Raw genomic sequence first — 12442 nt, forward strand, 5'->3', positions numbered from 1 at the left:
TAATGTTAACAGTACAATATTTTAACAACTTCTGTACTTATGTACTGCCTTCCTTTCAAACAATAATGACACAACTTACAATATTCCAAGTTTTTCATTACATAGAGTGAAGTATGTTAAACAAGACTATTGCCAAGCAATTTGGCCCCCTACCAGTGAAACTCCGCCATTTTCAGCAATATTTCTTGTCTATTTGTTGCCATAGCAACCACAATTCTTGACGTATGAACAACATGAAATGACGTTCATAATATTCATATTGCAATATGTCCATATTTCAAGTTTCATGAAAAAAATTAAGACATTTTAAAGTTCTCGCAGGATCCAGAAAAGTGTTACAGACTGACTGACTGACAGACTGACAGAGCGCAAACCGGTTTCACCGGTAGGGGACAATAAATGTACATGCACACGTATTGATTAGTGGTCGTAATAATATACATGATAAACGTGTTCTGTATTTTAAGTTGTTCAGAGGCGATCTGACGGAAGTGTGGTTCTTAATCGAAGTTTCATTGAGAAGGAAAATGGTTTTGCAAATGTTGGAGGAGAACATTGGTTAGGTAACATTTCACCGTATAGTCACCGCCTTTTGGCATTGCAAGACAAACATGATTGTGCAACTTGCAAAACAATATATAACTTTCCTGCAACAACACAATTATTGTTATATCTACATTATATTACACTTATTCCAATACCAATAGGATTCCATTACAAACTGTAAAAAATCAAAGCATTTTTCTTGCTGTTCTTCTCTATCAAGATTGAAAGCCTTGTATCATTTTAAAGACGGATATGTTCGCGTAAGATAGTTGAAATACAAAAGATAATCTCCCAGCAAAAAGATAATGCGTCACCAATTTATAAATACACTGGTAAAAAAACAGTGTGTTTGCAGCCTTATTCGACAAAATTCTCATACAACATAATATTTTCCTTGTGAAACAACAAACAGTAACATATGCCGAACATTTTTTTTACATTTGTATATACATTAATACGTAGGGACATGCACGTCTAGGCTGTTTTCCAGTCGATATACCGACAAATGTTCATAAGCAGCAAACTGAACCCTTATTTCCGGTGTAGAGGGCAATTTTTTTTTTTAATTAGTACAAGATTGCTCTTTGAACTGTGTGACCACACGCTTCAATATCATCTCGAGAATCGACATAGACATATTGTTTTCCTTCAGCGTACACAGTGCTGGATTAAAATAAAAAATAAACAAAATATATTATTTAACAATTTACCCATTTACGTCAATATAGTAAAAGTTTTTTAATCGTGGTAGAGTGCTAAATGTGATCAATTCGTATTTGAACTGCTGTTTTGTTCTTGAACGCGCAAATATATTATGTTATATTGACAATAATCAAAACTTTTTTTTTGTTTGGCTTCGATGGTATCCAGAGGGTTAACAATTATGTATTGTGTAGTTTAAGTACTGTTATAACGTTCATTATTTTTTCATATTGAATAAGATTGAGTGTCATTAAAACATGTGCGTGCGCTTTATGCAATTAATATATCATTACGATAATATGCTTATAAGCAATTGTCCGAAGTATTTTAGCGAATAGACAAAATAAAACATTTGAATTTATTCAGCTATTATTTTGCGGCCATATTGAAGTCATTAACTTTAGCACCAAAGATAGTTGCCGAGGTTGTATCTATTTTTTTTCAAACTGAATTTGTGGGTGATAAGTATATCCCATGAAAAACGGCAGAAATGCCCAAAATATTAAAACAAAAACTCTTTTAAAAGTAATGATCGGTTTTATCAAAACAAATTTGTAACATCGAACAAATTCTGAAATACATTCAAGACAGTTCTTAAGCGGGGCTTAACAAACTTCGCTTGGATGCTAAGCATTTATACGAATGCAAAAGTTTTCATTGATATGGCCACTTCATTGTGCAACATGAAAGAGACTATACACTCAATCGCGTAACAAACTTATAACTGAGTAGCACAGTGTCCAACGCACAAATTGTTCAATCCTTTTGCAAGTGTATTCCCTAGCTCCTTGTAATATTTTGCGAAAAATTGTATCACGTTTGACTCAGTTTAGTAGTATCATCATCATCATCATCATCATCATCATCATCATCATCATCAGCAGCAGCAGCAGCAGCAGCAGCAGCAGCAGCAGCATCATCATCATCATCATCATCATAATCATTATCACCACCTCCATCACCACTACCACCAACATCAACATTATCATCATCATCATGATCAATAGCATTAGCATCATGATCATCATCATGATCATAATGATCATGATCATCATCATGATCGTGATCATGATCAATATCATCATCATTATCATCACCACCACCACCACAATCATCATCATCATCATCGTCATCATCATCATCATCATCATCATCATCATCATCATCATCATCATCATCATCATCATCATCATCATCATCATCATCATCATCATCATCATCATCATCATCATCATCATCATCATCATCATCATCATCATCATTATCATCATCATCAGCAGCAGCAGCATCATCATCATCATCACCATTATCATCATTATCACCATAATCATCATAATCATCATTTTTATTATGTTTTGCACGTGAAGATTTTCATTATTCGCTGTTGACAATATTCTTTGTAAATTTTCTGTAACATACGATACCAATTAAACTTCAAATATATTATCCTTATAGAGTGCGTCTACGCAGATTGTCAATTAATTTTCATGAAGAAATTGATTATTATTTATAAGACGTGGGCCTTTTAAAAGCATTGCATGATCGGCGAATCTTAATTATATATTTTCACTTCTATGAGATCGTTATTTTGTTTATTTATCATTCATATAGAAATCGCCCAATACCCATGTTCACATGCCTACGATATATACATTCATTGATAGAAGCGCATTCATGTTTTGATACTCGCGCGGTTTTATGATATCCATTACAAGCTGCTCATAATTGAGTATTGTACATTTTCTTAATCTTTGCCTGAATACTGTACAGCTTTTTCATAAGTTATTATTCTCCATGTTAGTTTCCTATGTGTTCGTAGAAATTTTGGTAAAGACATACAAAGGCAAAATAACATACACCATAGCTTTCTCTGTATTTACACTTTGTATTAATAGGTCATGCAACTGGCATTATCGGTAATGTTTTTTTAGCGAGCCAATGACTCCGTTTGTTAACTGCGTCGTCTTTCAATTACACCATGCAGTACATCATAACGATACTTAAACATATTTTGTATATGGCCGGTCCTGATTTTTCCATATCACACTTTGAGATTTACCGGGCGGTAATGTTGGTCTTTCATGAATAATGTATAAGTAAAGTGTGTATTGGACACATCTGTTTTAATTCAAATAACCGACTTAAAGCCAGTTTAAATTTAGTATTTCATCAAACCATACAAATGTTTATACCTTTATCATATCATATAATATCAAATATTGATTCAATATGTATTCGAAGGCTCCAAATTATTTAGTATAAAGATTATTTAATTTAAATAAAATGATAAAGCTTAATATTGTAAAATCAATTAGACATGTAATATTATATATATATATTTGGTAATTGCGTCTAACCTGTATCTGCTACGCATTCATAATTGGCGTTCTTTGGGTTTTGTTCAAATGTTTCCATTTAAGGACATGCCTAAACAATAGGTTGAAGCTGTTAGTCTTCTCCTTAATGCGGAAGATTTGTAGCGGCGTTCCTATTCATAGTCTAAAGTACTCAAGTGCAAATAATTGATAATTGAAGCACATACTTAACTGTACAATACCATCTTATGAGTATTTTATTGTTTTGTTTCCTTATGAAACCGATTGTCTTTATATTTACAGCACTTTGCTGTGAACCTGACTTCGGCTTTAAACGCCATGTATTATGCTCTAAACGAAATGTTAGTGAGCATATCATACAAGTGGTTTATACTTTACCTCATTGTTCTGCGTTATTTTTATACTTACTTGCCTCACAATTGCCATCATTAGCCACAGAACATAACCATCACCATCATTAACAGCAGCAACAACAAAAAACACCAATAAAACCATAGAGCAATATATCATCATCAACAACACCATAGTATCATCCTAACCATATCAAATCTTATAGCTATTATATCATCATCAACAAAATCATAGTATCATAATGACCATATCAAACCATATAGCTATTATATCATCATCAACAACACCATAGTATCATCATCACCATATCAAACCATATAGCTATTATATCATCATCAACAACACCATTGTATCATCATCACCATATCAAACCATATAGCTATTATATCATCATCAACAACACCATAGTATCATCATCATCAACATATCAAACCATATAGCTATTATATCATCATCAACAACACCATTGTATCATCATCACGATATCAAACCATATAGCTATTATATCATCATCAACAACACCATAGTATCATAATGACCATATCAAACCATATAAATATTATATCATCATCAACAAATCCAAAGTATCATCATCACAATATAAAACCATATAGCTATTTTATCATCATCAACAAAACCATAATATCATAATGACCATATCAAACCATATAAATATTATATCCTCACAACACCATCACAGTATTGTCATCACTATATCAAACAATGTAGCTATTATATCATCATCAACAACACCATTGTATCATCATCACCATATCAAACAATATAGCTATTATATCATCATCAACAACACCATTGTATCATCATAATATCATCATCACCGTATCAAATCATATAGTTATTATATCATCACCAACAGCACCATAGTATGATCATCACCATTGTCTTCATCGTCTTGGTCATCAAGATTGTATTATCATACAAATCTTAACCGTAATCATAATACAAGCATATTATCGACAATATACGCATATAATGCAATATATATATATATATATAACCAGAATAATATTAACGCGTTTAAAAGCAATAATTTATAAAATAGACAGCGTTTCGATGAGATTGTCAATCCAAAAAAAGGTTTAAGTATTAAGTACTAGTATTTATAACAATAATAGAAGATGCCTTTTTAGAAGCTGTGATTCTATGGATTACCTGAACAATAAAACCATGTGAGCTTTCGTTATAGTAAGTAGAAGTAACAGCAGTAGTAGTAGTAGAAGTAGTAGTAGCAGTAGTTGTTTTTGTAGTAGTAAAAGTAGTAGTAGTAGTAGTAGTAATAGTAGTAGTAGTAGAAGTAGTATTTGTTTCAGTAGTAGTAGCAGTAGCAGCAGTAGCAGCAGCAGGAGAAAAGGCTCAAATGTTGCGTTTTCTATGAGTCAGTTTGTATATATGCATTATATATGATTTGTACTTTAATTCAGACGATAGCGGCAACTTGTAACACCCAAATTACTTGGAGAGAGGCTTAACGCATGTTAAAGTCGGTCAGCAGAATTCTAATAAATACAAACGAAAATTCATTTTCATGCAGTGTTTCGCGAGTCAAATCGGTACAGACAAGTGGCTCTCGTTAGTTTAAGTGATCTGGTCTTTGTATAATAATCGCTTTCCCTCGTACTACTGATACATGCAAACATTATCACTGCATAATAATAAGAGTTGGTTTATGAAGGATTAAGGGGTATTCTTTAATTTGCTTTGTTTATTTTCTTCAATTTTAAGTTTACGATCATAAACAAATAACTCACGTGTACATGTAACAGTCCTTTTGTGCAGCAGACAATGGCAATCATGTGCAATGTTTTTAAACAAGTCGCTGACACTAAACTCAATGTGAAAATATTCAATCTATAGCATTTCAGAAACGATCATGGAAACTGTTCAAAACTGCAATAACATTAAAAACTCTTTAAGATATAGCACTATCATTGTTTCAAGAAAAAAACAGAAACCGTTAACGCTGCACAACCATTTCAAATTACAATAAAACATTGTTTGATCATGAAATCAAACATGTAACTGCCTATTGTCAAGTTAATTTGTAGCAGTTATAAAACTTTGAACAAACACCATTTTTGTTGACTGACTACAGACAATAGTTTGTATTTGAAAAGTCGACTTATATAAATAAGAGCCGCGCTCTGGGAAAACGTGGCTTAATGCAGGTTCCTTAAGTGTCGTCCCTGACTAGTCTGGGGTAAAGTACCTTCAATATAATCTGTGACGACACTTACTCAAACAACGAGATTTTCGTGATTTTTTTTTATTTAAACGACAAATTGCATAAAAGCGGAATGCACAGGCTACTATGGGACGACGCTTTACTCACATGCAGTAAAGCCAGTTTTCAAAACAATCATTGCAGATTACATCGACAATAATGTAAAGAAACAATTTCAAGACTATTTTTTATACTGAAAGAAATACAATTGTCAATTGTCTTTGTTTCTCTGTTAGGTATACATTTATCTGCAACATATCTTAGTCTGAGTGGATCAAATAAGTGGTGGCGATGTTAGTCAATAAATACTTTCACAATATTAATATTTCACGTATTACGGCTGGATAACGAACGTCACCGGTGAGTGCGACGTTAACGCCTAAATTGTTAATTAGCCGAACCCGTACATATAGTAGGTATAATTTACAAAATACTATTGTTCGTGTTAATACTGGTATTCGAAAACGTGTGGTACAGAATAAATGTGCACTTGTATACATGAGTTGCGAAAACAGTCCTTTGTGCTGTATAATGACCCTATATGACACTGTGTGATGTACTAAACGTTTTATCATTGTGTTTAAGAATCGAATAGCAATTTTCTACATTTAATCGGTGTTTTAACTGTCGGGAAATTTACTCCTTACTTGCAATAACGCCGACAAAATTGAATAGCATTTTATTGTATCGGTGTATAATTTGTCAGAAAAAAATACGCTTAATTTATATTTATTCTGACTGTCATTTATTCGCTGACGTAAGAACCCCGTTTCACATTCAGTTCCATAGTCGTCAACCAGCAAAAAAGTAAACCTTCGCGCCGAACAACCGCGTCATTTCTATAATGAAAAGACGAGTTGCTAAGATTTAATCACGTCATTTTGCCATTAGCGGATGAAAACGTAGTTCAGTCAAACATATGAATATTTATTTAAATGTTGTTTGTTTTAATTTTTCAGATGTGGTTTGAGCGTGTCCAGTGAAACAACATCTGTAACGAAACATTGCTTTTCAAGTGACGGAATCCGGGACCCATTTACTATTACATTGCGTATTAAAAACTCGAACGATTTTCGCATATAATAGTATTATTAATAAAGGATTATATAGTGAATATATGTGTGTTTCATTTTCTTGCTTATTATTCAACAACGAAACCGAGCTTGGAAAAAGTATACTTTATTAATGATCCGCGCTCAGGGGAAACGGGGCTTCATTCATGTGCGTAAAGTGTCGTCCAAGATTAGCCTGTGCAGTCCGCACAGTCTAATAAGGAAAGTAACTTTCCGCGTTTACGGAATTTTTCGTTTAAAGAAAGTCTCTTCATGACAAACATCCAGTTCATGCGGAAAGTGTGGTCCCTGATTACAATGTGCAAGTGTGGTCCCTGATTACAATGTGCAAGTGTGGTCCCTGATTACAATGTGCAAGTGTGGTCCCTGATTACAATGTGCAAGTGTGGTCCCTGATTACAATGTGCAAGTGTGGTCCCTGATTACAATGTGCAAGTGTGGTCCCTGATTACAATGTGCAAGTGTGGTCCCTGATTACAATGTGTAAGTGTGGTCCCTGATTACAATGTGCAAGTGTGGTCCCTGATTACAATGTGCAAGTGTGGTCCCTGATTACAATGTGCAAGTGTGGTCCCTGATTACAATGTGCAAGTGTGGTCCCTGATTACAATGTGCAAGTGTGGTCCCTGATTACAATGTGCAAGTGTGGTCCCTGATTACAATGTGCAAGTGTGGTCCCTGATTACAATGTGCAAGTGTGGTCCCTGATTACAATGTGTAAGTGTGGTCCCTGATTACAATGTGCAAGTGTGGTCCCTGATTACAATGTGCAAGTGTGGTCCCTGATTACAATGTGCAAGTGTGGTCCCTGATTACAATGTGCAAGTGTGGTCCCTGATTACAATGTGCAAGTGTGGTCCCTGATTACAATGTGCAAGTGTGGTCCCTGATTACAATGTGCAAGTGTGGTCCCTTATTACAATGTGCAAGTGTGGTCCCTGATTACAATGTGCAAGTGTGGTCCCTTATTACAATGTGCAAGTGTGGTCCCTGATTACAATGTGCAAGTGTGGTCCCTGATTACAATGTGCAAGTGTGGTCCCTGATTACAATGTGCAAGTGTGGTCCCTGATTACAATGTGCAAGTGTGGTCCCTGATTACAATGTGCAAGTGTGGTCCCTGATTACAATGTGCAAGAGTGGTCCCTGATTACAATGTGCAAGTGTGGTCCCTGATTACAATGTGCAAGTGTGGTCCCTGATTACAATGTGCAAGTGTGGTCCCTGATTACAATGTGCAAGTGTGGTCCCTGATTACAATGTGCAAGTGTGGTCCCTGATTACAATGTGCAAGTGTGGTCCCTGATTACAATATGCAAGTGTGGTCCCTTATTACAATGTGCAAGTGTGGTCCCTGATTACAATGTGCAAGTGTGGTCCCTTATTACAATGTTCAAGTGTGGTCCCTGATTACAATGTGCAAGTGTGGTCCCTGATTACAATGTGCAAGTGTGGTCCCTGATTACAATGTGCAAGTGTGGTCCCTGATTACAATGTGCAAGTGTGGTCCCTGATTACAATGTGCAAGTGTGGTCCCTGATTACAATGTGCAAGTGTGGTCCCTTATTACAATGTGCAAGTGTGGTCCCCGATTACAATGTGCAAGTGTGGTCCCTGATTACAATGTGCAAGTGTGGTCCCTGATTACAATGTGCAAGTGTGGTCCCTGATTACAATGTGCAAGTGTGGTCCCTGATTACAATGTGCAAGTGTGGTCCATGATTACAATGTGCAAGTGTGGTCCCTGATTACAATGTGCAAGTGTGGTCCCTGATTACAATGTGCAAGTGTGGTCCCTGATTACAATGTGCAAGTGTGGTCCCTGATTACAATGTGCAAGTGTGGTCCCTGATTACAATGTGCGGTTCATCTAAGATGATACTTTACGCAAATGCATTAAACTCAGTTTTCCACGGCGCTGCTCAATTTTACTTATTAAATTATTCTATAATCGTCAGATCTATATTTATTTTATTTAATGTGAAAAATCCATTGTTTTAATTTCTCTTTGGAAAAAAAGAATTATTGTGATATTAGCATCGCTCTGGAAAATGGGTTTTAATGCATCCACGTTAAGTTATTTAACAGAGCATGAACTACTTGTCCTTTTAATGTAAATAATTACACGAAAAATAAAGAATCGATGAATAAGTCGAAACAACCCAAACAATTCTGTGTCAGTGGAAATCCCCGCAAATTCAATATCGACTTACTTTCGATTTCAAATGCGTCATTGGAAATCTCCGTACAATTCATATCAACTTACTTTTGATTTCAACGGATGGTCACAATACATAAATTCGAACGAACAAGTGAGTTATTATTTGTATTCCTTCTGGTTTTTATAAAACATGTTTATTAAGGATTGTTTGATCTTTTGCTAAAATATAATTTGTAATATGTGCAGTTACATTTGAAGTATTCGACCGTGTTCAAGCTATAATTGTAAATTGTATACGTTTTGCTGCATTCGAACATATGAACAGTTTGATAACATTTGAGACTTCTCAACAATTAATTAAACAATCAAATATTTGGTAATGAAATAATGGATGTTGTGGCAGTTATGGGGATTTATATTTATAATAATATACCTTTCTTTTGATTTGCCTACAATTTCTACATACACATACTGTTTTGATTTTATTTGCAATAATGCAATATGCTTTTTTGCATTCACACTGTTAAATAACTTATCATGTCAATCATTACTTGTCGTGTCAATCATTACTTATTATGTCAATCAATACGTATCATGTCATTTATTACGTATCATGTCAATAATTACTTATCATGTCAAGTATTACTCACTATGTCAATCATTACTTATCATGTCAATCATTAGTCATCAAGTCAATCATTACTAATCATGTCAACAATTACTGAGCATGTCAATCATAACTCATCATGTCAATCATTCCTTATCATGTCAATCATTACTTATCATGTCAATCATTACTTATCATTTCAATCATACTTATCATGTTGATCATTACTTATCATGCCAATCATTACTTATAATGTAAATTCTCATATTTTGGATTCAAACTGATTGATAACTTATCATGTCGATCATTACTTATCATGTAAATACTACTCTGTTTTGGCATTCAAATTGATATGTATCTTTTGTTGCGTTTGTTTTTCAAATTTTTTTTTATCAGCCCGAAATCCGGGCTGATAACTGGTGACGTGTTTAATGATGTCATAACGTCATAACGTGTAGAATCAACTCGATACCTAACGCATCATTGGTAAATTATGTATTTTATACAATTGAAAATGCTACTTTTATTTTAAATCTATGCGAAGACTTTACTTTTTAGTCACATAATTGAGCGTTACTTTTTAAAATAAATTGTATCATTTTGACATCTTACATGTATTTCCCGCTATGTCATCATCAATAACAATATAAAAATCTATAAGGCACTGCACCATTTTTAGAATTAAAAAACGAAACCAAAAGTAAACCAAAAGTTTACATTTAATAAACAACTACATCTACAACGGCATTGCTACACATCCCAAATAGTTTGTCCTAAATAAGTGCTCATCAATTGTTGCATTACCTTTTTACATCATACATTAAAATTAAGGTGTTTTAGTGATTTTTTGTGGACATCTTATCGATTTATTGACTAACACCACTTGTCCTGTATGCAAATATTTTCAGTTACTCTTACCAGTGTTTTTTCCAACCAGTGAGCATGAATGATGGCTAAAAATAGCAATACCAATCAACTGGTCTATTAGTTACTTGTCTTTAGCTTACCTGAGCACAACGTTAAGACTTTTTGTGATAGTATTTTTTCATTTGTCCGTGCGTCGCCATAATTTATATTTATGTCACACTAGAGGCAACACTTTTTCACAATCTTAATGAAATCGATCAAACATGTGTTCTAGTAATACAGCGAACGAGTAAGAAAATTAATTGCGTAAGTACAAAAACTATGTCATTTGTTAAACTGAAAGAAACCCCTCGTGAACACTTTGCATGCCACATTTTTTTTTGTCAGAACATTTGTCCAATTTATATACCGATCAAGTTCTAAAATTGTTCAGGTCCGTTGAAAAGTTGGCGGGGCAATTTTTATCAAATAGTGAAACCTTCTGACCGCTCTAGATGTTACATTTATAACTCAATTTGAAAGAGATAATATCCCATAACAATCGTCACAATGATATCAGGGCCGATTTCAAAACGTGTTCTGGTCCGTTGAAAACCGTGGCTGCCAGGAGGTGGGGCAGTTTTTCTTAAATTGCTATAGGGAAACATTGTGAACATTTTAGGGGTCACATTTATTGCGCAGATGACAAATGTCGAAATAAATATATCGACCAAATTTATAAACTGGGTTTTATGGGGTAAACACTAATTGAATAGTTCAAATTATTAAAAGTTTGTTAACACCAGATGCCATATTTATTGAACACCGTAAACAAATTGGTGAGATAATTAAATGTTTCCCTAATATGTCTCCGGCGAGTTTGAAATGTGTTACGTGAGTATTTTAAAAACCATATTTATTTATATATTTATCAAACATAAGCCGCCATAAAAATATGGGAAAAATCTAGACGCCACATTGTTTGTCAAATCATCATACCGAGTTTTAAAATGCAAAAACAGTTCAGTATATTCAGGTCGCAGGTGAGTAACTGTGTTGTCCCTTAGCTTGATTATTAGTTGTATGTAACCTGACCGATTTTTACAACGCTATAATTATTACAAGAAATCGTTTGGTCACGTTTTTTCTTAAATTAAAAAAACCCTTTGCAAGCTTCATTGTCCAGGTCAACACATAGAAAGAGCATATTTTGCTACATTTTTATGTATTTGATTAGTATACAAACTATTTTTATTAGACTGTTCAGCGATTTTCTTACTATTTTGCTGATAATATTTTTTGTTCGTTCGTACTCTTACGATTCGTTCCATTTGTTCAATGTAAACTCTCCGCTTGAATATTAGTCTATGTAACTCGTCATATGTGTAATACACGATAGGATCCAATTCCTTTTTTATTTACCAATGGTTTGTATCATTTTACAGCCATCTACAACGCCATGCATACCTCGATATCTAGTCAAATCTAATTGGTTTCACCGTTGTGTAAGTAAATTAGTTAAAATTTAAATGTAGTTATTGCAACATTGATGTGATATGCTGTTATTTGGTTGTAATT

At 34.0% G+C, this 12442-nt stretch overlaps 1 protein-coding gene across 28 annotated transcripts in view; it reads left to right on the plus strand.

Moving 5' to 3' along the window:
- The window catches only part of LOC127851686 (uncharacterized), a 129957-nt gene that overhangs the window by 105791 nt on the left and 11724 nt on the right, over positions 1 to 12442 (plus strand). For 3 of the 28 annotated variants that reach the window (XM_052385524.1, XM_052385518.1, XM_052385522.1), the window contains exons 1-2: positions 10450 to 12050; positions 12310 to 12369. The exons of 22 other annotated variants lie outside the window; for them this stretch is intronic. The gene's annotated coding sequence lies outside the window, so the exon portion shown is untranslated. Of the gene's footprint in view, positions 1 to 9480; positions 9563 to 10449; positions 12051 to 12309; positions 12370 to 12442 lie in introns of those variants that run through there. 3 more of the 28 variants (XM_052385519.1, XM_052385523.1, XM_052385535.1) reach the window with 2 other exon arrangements.

Source organism: Dreissena polymorpha, chromosome 11 (genome assembly GCF_020536995.1).
Source record: "Dreissena polymorpha isolate Duluth1 chromosome 11, UMN_Dpol_1.0, whole genome shotgun sequence".
Classification (NCBI taxonomy): Eukaryota; Metazoa; Mollusca; class Bivalvia; order Myida; family Dreissenidae; genus Dreissena; species Dreissena polymorpha.